Source organism: Hemiscyllium ocellatum, chromosome 29, assembly GCF_020745735.1.
Source record: "Hemiscyllium ocellatum isolate sHemOce1 chromosome 29, sHemOce1.pat.X.cur, whole genome shotgun sequence".
Taxonomy (NCBI): Eukaryota; Metazoa; Chordata; class Chondrichthyes; order Orectolobiformes; family Hemiscylliidae; genus Hemiscyllium; species Hemiscyllium ocellatum.
The window spans coordinates 9,069,308-9,081,727 of NC_083429.1; positions in this window are offsets into that span (position 1 = coordinate 9,069,308).

A 12,420-nucleotide genomic window follows, 5' to 3' on the forward strand; every position below is an offset into this window, starting at 1 on the left:
TTCTTCTCCAGAGCCTCGAAACTCAGCCAATGTTTCCTAATTCTGTCAGCATTGAGCTGCACACTAACAGGAACATGCTGGCACTGAACGCTCCTTTTATCTCAGTTTTAAGATATTCCTCCTTGCCAGACTTCCCTTTACCTGCAAATAGCCTCCCCATATCAACTTTAAAAATTCCTGTCGAATACTATCTTGCTCCATTGTATAACTTGAACTTGTGGACCAGGCCTCTCCTTTTCCATCACAATTTTCCATCGCAATGACTGGGAGTTTCTGGAACAGGCTTAACAAATTCCTTCCATCCAAGTGCTCAATACTGTGGCAGTCCCAGTCCAGGTTTGGAAAGGTTAAAATCTCCGACTGCTACAAACCGAATCATCTAACAGGTATCTGAGATCTCCTGACATATTTGCTCTTTCATCTCCGATTGCCTATCGCTGTAAACTGATAGCCAATTTTTATTTCTCAGTTCCAATATTGCTTAATGGGCGATCCTGCATGAATACTCCCTCTAGGTACTGCTGCGATGTTTCCCCCAATCAAAACCACCAGCTCTCCTCCTGTTTTGCCTCCTGTTCTATCCTTCCTGTAGCATCTGTCCCCTGGAACATTGAGCTGCTGGTCCTGTTGCTCCCTCCGCTGTGTTTCCGTAATATCTACAACATCTCAGTCCCATGTTCCCATCAATGCTCTGGGTTCATATGCCTTATCTGTCCGGCCCTTTGCATAGAAATAAATACAGTTTAATTCATCAATTTTCCCTCATTGTCTGCTATGTTCTTGCCTGCCTTGTCTATTTATATTGCTCTCTTGAACATCTGTATCAACCTCAAATTTCTTTCTGGCCTTACGACTGTTTGGGGTCCCACACACCGGTCAGATAAGTTTAAATCCTCTCGAGCAGCTCCAGCAACTCTCCCCACCAGGATATGGGTCCCTCTCCTGCTCTCAGTTCAGGTGTCTTCCCCACCCTGTCTGCTTGTGCTGACACAATCAGACATTCAGACATCCAGGCACTTGTCCACCAAGGTCCTTGTGTTCCTCAGTATTACAGGAGGACCTACAATTCATGATGGATATCGTTCACTTATTAAACTTCCAACAGTGATCAGAGGTAAACTCCATCTGCCAATACTCTGCTCAGTTCATCATCTGATCGATATTAGACGACAGCCTGAGACCATGCTCCTCACTGTGAACAACACCCTCACCTTTCATATCATCTGCAAACCTACGAATGATTCCTTCTCCTTTCACATCTGAGATATTAATGTACATAATAACCAGCAATGGTTTCTGTACACATCACTGTGGTACACCCGCTGGGCAAAGGCTTCCAATCGTGAAAAACACCCTCCACCAATTGTGGATCCAATTTTCCAACTTGCCTTGGATCCCATGGGCTCTTCCCTTTGGGACCAGCCTTCCATGTGGGACCTTGTCAAAGACCTTAATAAACTCCATGTAACCCACATCATCTGCACTGGCCTCATCAATATCAGAGGACAGTCCACTACCAAATCTATACAGGCAATCCCTAATGTATTCCTGTCCTTTGGAATGTTGATTCATCGTGTCCCTCAAAATTGTTCCCAATAATTTCCCCTCCCTGCTGTCAGACTATCTGCTCTGTAATTACCTGGCCTCTCCCTGCTGCTGTTGAGCAAAGGAACCACATTCACGATCCTTCAGTCATTCGGCACTTCACCTGTGGCCAGCAAAGTATTAAATATATCCGCCAGGGCCCCAGCAATTTGCTCCCTTACCTCCCATTACAGCCTGGGATATACTTTATTGTTACTGGGAATTTCTCCACCTTTTTGCCTGTGAATACATTTAACGCCTCCTTCTCATTGATCTTAATATGTTCCAGAAACTCAGCATCCCAACTGAAAGCCCCGGCTGCAATGCCTTGCTCCTGTGTGAATACAGATGGGAAGTATTCATTGAAGACCTCACCTACTTCTTGGCTCCATGCGCTCATTGTCCCTTTGGTTTCTGATAGGCCCTACTGCTTATTTGGGGATCCTCGTACTCTAACTGTACTTATTATGTATCTTGTGCCTTATTCTTAACGTTATCTGCTAAGGATATTTTGTGACCATTGTTTGCCTGTTCATATTTAAGGAACCACCCCTCCCCCTGCTTTCTCTCTAATGCCTTTGATACTCATTATTGTTAGCGTTGTCCATTTGGCCTGAGTTTCCACAAGGTTGTGAAACATTGAATATTTATGTTCCACATTTTGTTCACCCTGTAACCACATCTGTCTGGTGTCTAAATCTCTTTCATCTGTATCACAAATCCAGCGAACTTATTGAAGAGAGTTTGTCTATGCGGAAAAATGATTCCAAACTCTTTCCCACAATTTCCTATCAGAAACCAATTCGCTAATGTAGAGTTTTAGTTAAACCCTATCCCATCCCGTTCCCTTCTGCTTGTCTTCAGCCACATCCCCATGCTGTTCCAATGCATCATCTTTTTCGATTTGGATTTGGATTTGGAAAACACTTTGCTGTGGGGATGTCGTGCAGACCACGTGAGGATGGGCAGATGTCCTTCTCGAAAGGACAAGTGTTTGGGCTTTTTGTACGTCACCAATGGTCTCATGTATATTTATGAATTGTTAATTATAATATTTGAATTTATTGATTTCAATTTCTGCCATTTCAGACGGTGGGATTCAAACCTGTCTCCCCTGAACATTTAGCTGAGGTTTTGGATACATGCTCTAGCAATAACACCACTAGGCCATCACTTCGCCTGCTCACAGGTTGCTTACTCCTGACCAGTTATAGCAGTGCATCATGAAGCAAAACCTATTCTTCTGTCACAATTGTTTGATGCTGTTACCTTCCTGCAATCTGATGATATCACTCAGTATCTCTACATGTGGTATCCCTCACTGTGTGGGTCGAATTGCTGCCTCTGTCAGTGTCTCTCACTCTTTCAGCTACTCCAGATCCTGACCCAGCAGAATTCTCCACTCCAGAGAGACGCATCAGCACAGGACAGGGATGGAGACTAGGATTTTCCAGATCCCTGTGGGACTCAGTGCCATTCTACATGTGTAACATTCAGTACATCAGTATAATTTTCCGTTCTGTCCATTTGTCTGTCTCCTGTAGGTACTCAGGGAGATCCTGACTCAATAGACTTCCCAACTGCTGGGTGTTTCGTCCATCACCACATTGAAGATGGTTGGTCAGCCAGAGAGAAAAAGGGCAGGGAGATCTGGAGCCTTCAATAAACCCTGCAGTGAGGTAAGATCACTCACAGTGCACAGAGCAGACAGCAATAAGAGTGCTCCAAACATCAGCTAACAAGACATGACACAGATACAGTGCTGAAAGGGGAGCACAGGACAGATACACCTGTATCTCAATCACCACGCCTACTTTAACTTGCGTTGCACTGAGACAGCATAGAGTTCACAGTTATCAATCAAGACCTGTGCTCTCTTCGTGAGCATCAGTACAACAGTGGGGAAAGCAGGCCTCCCATGAGAGATTGGTAATGCTGCCTGGGATCTTTCTGTTCTGTGTTCTCTCTCCAACACTGTCTTGTGGATCAGTGTCTTCAATAATTTTTAACTCCTAAAGTATTCCCTATCTCTGTAACTTCCTTCTTTCCATATAGGCCTCCGCATATTTGAAATGTTCCGCATTCCAGGCTACCATCCCTATGGCTATAGCTTGGTTCAATGTCTACAACATGCCTTATCTCCGTATTCTCCTCCTCCTTAACCGGGTACAGGGTCATACAGCAGGAAAACAGAACCATCAGTCCAAGTCATCAATGCTGACCATTTTTCCAAAACTGAACGAGTTGCATTTGCCTGTGTTTGGTCCATACCCCTTCAGACCTTCCCCTCTCCATGTACCTGCCTAAATATTGTTTCCATGTTGCAATTGTTCTTGTTTCGTCCATGTGCCCCTGGCAGTGCATTCCGTCAATGCACCATCCTCTGTGGATAATGTTGCTCCTCAGCTCCCGCTTTAAATCTTTGCTCTCTCACGTCACGTTTATACCCTCTAGTTTTAGACTCATTTATCATTGGCTATTCACCATTCTTACTCCCTGCATGGTTTAATAAACCTTTATAAGGTCACCCCTTATAAGCCTCCTGTGTCCAAGGGAAATATTGAAGACAATGTTACAAATATCTCTAACTCATGTATCAAAGCGCTGGCCAATGATGGTAAGTGTACCAAATGCTGCTTTCCCCACCCTGTCCACCTATGATGCCACTTCCCAGGAACAATGTAACTGCACCCCTTGGTCTGTCTCTGTTTGACAACACTACCCAGGCCTCTATCATTAACGGTGTTAGTCCAAAACTCAATACCTGAATTAAAGTCCATATTTCATGCCTTGGTACACTGACCCAGTTGGTCGATATCCCCTTTGATAACGGTATTCGCTGCCCGCTACGCGATTAACTTGATCATCCACAAAATTACTAACAATGACTTCTGTATTTTCAGCCAAATCGTTTATGTAGATGATGTACACTAGTGGACCCAGCACCGATCCTTGTAGCAGAGCGCTGGTCACAGGCCTCCAGTCTGAACAACAACCCTCTCCCACCACCCTCTGTCTCCTACCGTCAAGCCAATTTTGTATCCAGTTGACTAGCTGTCCCTGATCACGTGATCTAATCTTATGAACTTGTATATCATGCTAAATCCTGTCAAAGGTCCTGCTGTACGGTCACCACTTCAACAAAAGCAATTAAGTTAGTGAGACCTGACTTTGTACGCACAAAGCCGTGCTGACTATCTTTCATCAATCCTTGCCTTTCCAAACACACAAAACTCCTGTCTGGCACAATCACTTCCACATCTTACCTAATACTGACATTGGGCGACTTGATCTTTAGTTCCCTGGGTTTCCATCGCAGTCTTTCTTAAATAACGGAACAAAACCATATTGTTGTCAGAGCTGGACAGCATGGAAACTGACCCTTCAGTTGATATCAACCATAATCTCAAACTAAACTTGTCCCAGCTGCCTGGTGCTGGCCCATATCCCTCCAACCCTTTCCTATCCATGTACTTAACTAAATGGCTTTCAAACGTTGTAATTGCACCGTCCTCTACCTCAGGAAGTTCATTCTATACCAAAACCACCCTCTGTAACAATTTGCCCCTTATATTTTTTTTAACATCTCTCTCTTCTTTCCTGAAAAATGTGGCCACTCCCCTTGAGACTCCCTCATCCTAAGGAAAAGGTAACGACCATTAACTCTCTCAATATTCCAACTTTTTTCCTTAAACTTCTACAAGGTCACCTCTCAACCTCCAGGCTCCAGTGAAAAAAATCTCTATGTATCCAGCCATTTTTCAAACTCAAGCATTTCATACCCAGCAATGTCCTGATAAATCTCTTCTGAGCACCCTTCAGGTTAAGAATATCCTCCCTATAACTGGGCGACCAGAACTGGAGAGTATTGCAGAAGAGTCCTCAACAATGTCCATACAATATCATAATCACGTCCCAAATCCTCCACTCAATGGACTGAGCAATAGTCAGGCATGCCAAGCACTGTCTTATCCATCCTGTGATGCAAACTTCAAGAATTATGTATCTGAATCCGGATGTCCCTCTGCTCTAGAACACTAACCGAGGCCTCAACATTAATTGTATAAACTCTACCCTTGTTTGTCTTACCAAATGCATTACCTCGCATTTATTCAGATTGAATTCCATCTGCAGTTTTACAGCTCATTCACCCATTTCATCAAGATCCCTTTGTAACATTAGAAAACCTCCTTCACTATCTACTATGTCACCCTCCAGCCGTCCAGCCCATCACACATGGCTGTCAATGGTACAAATACCCTTGCTGGTAGCTCCTCGATTTCTTACCTAGCATCCCACAATGCCCTGTGATACACTTAAGCAGGTCCTGGGGCTTTCCATACCTTCGTGTTTTAAAACCACAAGCACCACCTCTTCTATAACATGCCCACTTTTCAAGTCATAGAGATGTACAGCATGGAAACAGACCCTTCGATCCAACTCATCCATGCTGACTAGCAGATTTAAATACATTTTTCCTATTTACCAGCATTTGGCCCATGTACCTCTGAACCCTTACTCATATACCCATCCAGATACCTTTTAAATGTTGTAATTGTATCAGTCTCCCTTACTCTCTCTCTCAGCTCATTCCATACACACATCACCGTGTGCATGAAAAGGCTGTCCCTTCGATCCCTTTTTAAACCTTTCCCCTCTAACCTTAAACCTATGCCCTTTAGTTTTGGACTTCCCAATCCCTGGGGAAAGACATTGACTGTTTACCCAATCCATGCTGCACATGTTTATATAAACCTCTTTAAGGTCTCTGATGCTCCAGGGAAAATAGCCCCAGCTTATTCAGCAACAACCCTGGCAACATCTTGGAAATCTTTTCTGAGCCCTTTCAAGTTTCACAACATCCTTCCTATGGCAGGGAGACTGGAATTGCAGAGAACTCCAATTGTGGTCGAACGTATTACTCTTGTTCCCTGAGTTCCCCAGTCTTTGTCCACAGTAAGTTCTGGAGTGAAAACTTTGTTTAGGGTCTTAGCCATATCTGCTAATGAAAGCCAACACACCATATGCCTTTTTAACACCCTCTCAAATTGGGTGGTAACTTCAGGGACACCGGATCCCTCTGATTATGTACACTGCTGAGAGTCCTGCCTTTACCCATGTAAGGTTTTTCTGCAGAATCTTCCAATCTGAAACCATCCCAATCTTTGTAACTTCCCACAGTCCCTACAACACTCACGAACTGTGAAACCTCCTCAAGTCCCTATATTCCTAATGCCTGCAAAATCCTCCAGTCCCAATATCCCTCCTTAACTCTTGTAAATGCCACCGGCCTCCAGTGCCCTTATGGGGAACATTGCAGAGGAGGGAAGAGTTGTCGAGACTGGGCCATGTTACAAAGGTAGGAAGGGCTGCAGAACCTGGAGGATGGTACTAATGTAGGAAGGGACGTGGATCCTGCAGGAAGTTAGAGGGACCGGGATTGCTAGAACCTGCAGGATGGGACCAAGAATGAGATGTGGAACATGAAGGATGTTATGATTTGAACCACAGATCATTTTTGATTGAACCATTCAGCCGTTCTTAGAGTCAATGAGATGTACAGCATGGAAACAGACCATTCGGTCCAACCCGTCCATGCTGACCAGATATCCCAACCGAATCTCGTCCCACCTACCAGCATCTGGCCTATATTCTTGCAAATCCTTCCTATTCATATACCCATCCAGAAGTCTTTGTATCAGCCTCCACCACTTCCTCTGGCAGCTCATTCCATACACGTAACACCCTCTGCATGAAAAGAAAATTGCCTCTTAAGCCTCTTATACCTTCCCCTCTAACCATAAACCTATGTCCTCCAGTTCTGGACTCCAACACCTGACGGTAAAGACTTTATCTCTTTCTCCTCTCCATGCCCCTCATGATTTTATAAACCTCTATAAGGTCACCCCTCAGCCTTCCATGCTCCAGGGAAAACAGCCCCAGTCTATTCAAGCTCTCTCTTTAACTCAAACCCTCCAACCCTGGCAACATCCTTGTAAATTCTTTCTGAACCCTTTCAAGTTTCACAACATCCTTCCAATAGGAAGGTGACCAGAATTGCACACAATATTCCTAAAGTAACCTGACCAATGTCCTGTACAGCAACATCATGACATGCCAACTCCTGTACTCAATACTCTGACCAATAAAAGAAAGTATACCAAATGCCTCCTTCACTATCCTACCTACCTGCGACTCTGCTTTCAAGGAGCAATGAACTGCATTCCAATATCTCTATGTTCAGCAACACTCCGTCAGACCTTACCATTAAGTGTTTAAGTCCAGCAAAGATTTGCTTTCGCAAAATACAGCACCTCACATTTATCTGAATTAAACTCCATCTGCCACTTCTCAGCCCTATGCCCCATCTCATCAAGATTCTATTGTAATTGGAAGTAACCTCTTTCGCTGGCCACTACACCTCCAATTTTGTTGTCATCTGCAAACTTACTAACTATACCTCTTATGTGCTCACAACCAAATCATTTATGTAAACAATGCAAAATAATTGACCCAGCACTGATCCTTGTGTCACTCCACTGGTCACAGGCCTCCAGTTTGAAAACCAACCCTCCCCCACCACTTTTTGTCTTCTATCTTTGAGCCAGTTCTGTACCAATTCGCTAGCTCTCCCCGTATTCCGTGAGATTTAACCTCGCTAACCAGTCTCCAATGGGAAACTTTGTTGAACGCCTGATTGAAATCCATATAGATCACATCCACCACTCTGCCCTCATCAATCCTCTGTGTTACTTCTTCAAAAAACTCAATCAAGTTTGTGAGACATGATTTCCCACTCTCAAAGCAATGTTGACTATCCCTAATCAGTCCTTGCATTTCCTTGACCCTGACTCATGCATGTACATCCTGTCCCTCACGATTCCCTCCAACAACGTGCCCACCGATGTCTGGCTCACCAGTCTGTAGCTCCTTGGCTTTTCTTTACTGCCTTCCTTAAATAGTAGCAACAAGATAGCCAACCTCCTGTCTTCTAGCTCCGATGTACTGTTTCTAGAGACTTTACCGGAATGGCTGTGCACAGCTTCAGGTTCCCAGGCTGGGAGGTGGGAGTTCAGATGTGAATCTATTTGCCCATTCTCTCTGTGTGCCTGAGATTGACCTGGGTGCTCTGGTAGAAAGCACTCTCAATATATCCGGTAACATCCAGATCCACAGGACTGACCACAGCTCACCTCATCAAAGCCTTCGTTTAGAATGGTCTTTATTTTAATATTTTTAAATGGCAGCTTTGTGAGATGCAGGAATTGAAGAGTTGTCATTTTTGAAAGAATGAAACTTTTATCATTGACCCTGACCCATGCAATGGGTATTCGTGGATTCTGTTCTTCTCAGCAGACTATCACTCAGAGGATTGTATGACCAGGGAATCTGAGTGCGGATAGTCTTTGCTCGGTAGAGTGTCAGTTAACCAGTTTATGTCAGCTCGGACGCAGTGTTTCTGGAGAATGTGTATCTGTGTAAATACCTCACCGACAGGTTCAGGGGTGAGTGCACTGGGCTCTGAGCACCAGGAACTGGGAAACCTCATGCTGTTTGTTTGTGGCAAAAGTGAGAATTGCAGATGCTGCAGATCAGAGTCTAGATTAGAGTGGTGCTGGAAAAGCACAGCAGGTCAGGCAGCATCCGAGGAGCGGGAAAATCGATGTTTTGCCCCATGTCGATGTTCCCGCTCCTCGGATGCTGCCTGACCTGCTGTGCTTTTCCAGCACCACTCTAATCTAGACTCTGTTTGTACGTGGGGCTTGGCACCAGACTGGGTGAGAGCAGCTCCCTGAGTAAATGACAGGTATGGAGCTTGGGTTCCTCCTGCTGTGTTTGACCTTGTGTCATATCGTTATCCCCCTCTCATGAATGAGCGTGTAATGTTCTCCAGTCCTAACAGTGTCCACTCCCTGGAAACCCTTCCAGCTGTTGAACATGTCCCTTCTCTCTCATTCCCTCCAGCCCTTCCAACCTGGCCTTGGTCTTGTATCTCCTGCAATCCTAAATGACCAATGTTATCGCATTGCTTTCCATTGAGATGTGTGGGAACAAACCTGAAGTAGTTTTGGGCCATTGGAAGAAAAAGACAACTTCCCCTTCTCCACCTTTGTCAAACAGAGTCTGCTTGTTTGTCTCTCTCCCAAAAGGGGAAGGAACCATCCTTTCAGCATCCACCCTGTCCATTCCCCTGAGGATCTGTACATTTTAATGAGGACAACTCTCCTCCTGATGACCCTCAGTGACACAACACCGAAGTGACATGTTTATGTTCCCCGATTTTCTGCAACTGCTTCCTTTTGGTCTATCCCTCCCTCATTCTGAAACCTCCCCCAATCTGGACAGTGCTCCAAACCACTAATTACTGAGAATGCTCCAACCTCCTACCTCTGTAAACTCCTCACACTCCTACAATCCTCCTTTTCTGTGAGAACCTCTCCAGCTTCTACAGACCTTGCAAATTATTGCATCTTCTGCAGCCCTCACCATCTCTGTATGCTCCAGTCACTACATTTCTCCATGTATCTGTAAACCCCTCCAGTCCCTTCCCTTCAAATCTGCCTATCTCCCCAAGGTCCTGCTGTTCCACAAAACATCCCTCTTCGTGGAACTTCCACCAGAGACCACGAGCCTCCAGATCTCGGTAATCCCCTGCGGTTCACTTTATCTCTGTTCCTAGCTTCAGTCCCGACAACCCTACTTCCATATACATCATCATCAAGTCCCAGCAATCCTCCTGCACTGTGTAACCCCCAAAAGACCTTACAATTCTATCTCGATCATTAACTGCCTGCAGTGATTTGAAACTTCGGTAATTAGAGTCAGAGAATCATAGAGATGTGCAGCATGGAAACAGACCCTTCGGTCCAACTTGTCCATGCTAATCTAGTCGCACCAACCAGAACCTGGCCCATCTCCCTCTAATCCCCTCCTATTCATACACCCATCCAGATGCCTTTCAACTGTTGCAATTGTACCAGCCTCCTCCACTTCCCCTGGCAGTTTGTTCCAAACGCGTACCACCCTCTGTGTGAAACATTTGCTCATTAGCTCTCTTTTATATCTTTCCCCTCTCAACCTACACCTATGCCCTATAGTTCTGGACTCACCAACCCCAGGGAAAAGATTTTGTCTATTTATCCTATCCTTGCCCCTCATAATTTTGTAAACCTCTGTAAGGTCTCCCCTCAGCTTCCGACACTCCAGCGACTACAACCCCAGCCTGTTCAGCCTCTCCCGATAGCTCATATCCTCCAACCTTGGCAACATCCTTGTAAATCATTTCTGAACCCTTCACGTTTCACATCCTTCCAATAGGAAGGAGACCAGAATTGCACACGGTTTTCCAAACGTGGCCTAACCAATGTCCTGTACAGCCGCAACACGACCTCCCAACTCTTGTACTCAATACTCTGACCAATAAAGGAATGCATACCAAGTGCCTTCTTTGCTATCCTATCGACCTGTGACTCTACTTTCAACGACCTTTGTACTTCATTTGAAAAATTGGATAGACAGATGGAGTGGCCTGAGGTCTTGTGGGTGAAGCTAGTTCAGTCTAAGCTGTTAGGCAGAGCCAGTGAGGTATGTGCAGCTCTGTCTCCTGAGTGGTCAAGAGATTATGCACATGTCAAACAGGCTATTGTAAGTGCTTATGGATTAGTACCACAAGTGTAACGACAGCGGTTCAGAAACATAAAGAAAGAACCAGGACAGACTTATGTGGAGTTCTATACAATTAAACATAGTAATCTTTCTGCAACATCTCCAGTCTCCATGCGTCCTTCTGCCATGGTGAGCTGCTCCAATCCCCATAACCTCTCCTGTCTGTGTACACCATCAAGTTGATACAACCCTTCTGATTTCTGTCATCTCCTGCAGACTCGTTTTTGTGAATTCTGCCGAGCACTGATACTCTCTTTATCTGTGTAAATACCTCAGTCTCTACAATCCCCATTAATTTGCAACCCCACCAGATCCATCACTATCTGTGAAAGCTCCTTCAGGTCTATATCATCCACCTTGCTGAATCCCACTCTCACCATTGCAAACCCCATTATTTCCTAATGGTATTGAGTCTCTAAAACCGACCCTATCAGTTTAATCTACTCCACTGCATACAACACTCCCAGTCTCTGTAATCTCTTCAATTTCTTCAGTTCCAATTTACATATGTATAGGTGTGACTGCTTTGTGACCATTGTATCCTCGTTTATATCTGCAAAAGGCTCTGCTCACTGTAGCACATCCTATGCTCATAAGTGAATCTGATCTCTCACCAGCCTCTCGATGACTCTCTCCTCCAGTCTCTACAAGCTTCCCTATCCCTGTCGTACCTTGCAGCATGCACAGTACTCACTCTCTCTGACGTACCTTCCAGTGCATAAAATCATCTCTCCTACTAACTTTATCCAGTCTACAACTTCCTCCCTATCCCTGCAACATTCTCCAGTCTATATCATCTTTCATGGGCTTGCAACATTCTCCAGTCCATACCACCTTCCCTTTCCGTGTAATATTCTCCAGTCCATACCATCCTCCCTATCACTCTGATATTCTCCAGATCCCACAAGTGTTGTTAAATGTATGACATCCTGGAATCATGTGAATGCTTCTACACCCTGATCAACAAAGAGCATGTAATGATCCACAGCCCTGCACGCATCCCTATCTCTGAAGTCTAATCAAAGACGCTTTATCTCTCTAACTTCCTCCAAACAATGAAATGTTTTCTCCTGCGAACATTCTGCAGCAACTGTAATTATGTTTAACCCTGCAACATTGTCACGCACCCAAACATCTCTCCCACTGTGTGACCTCTATCCATCCCTCCAA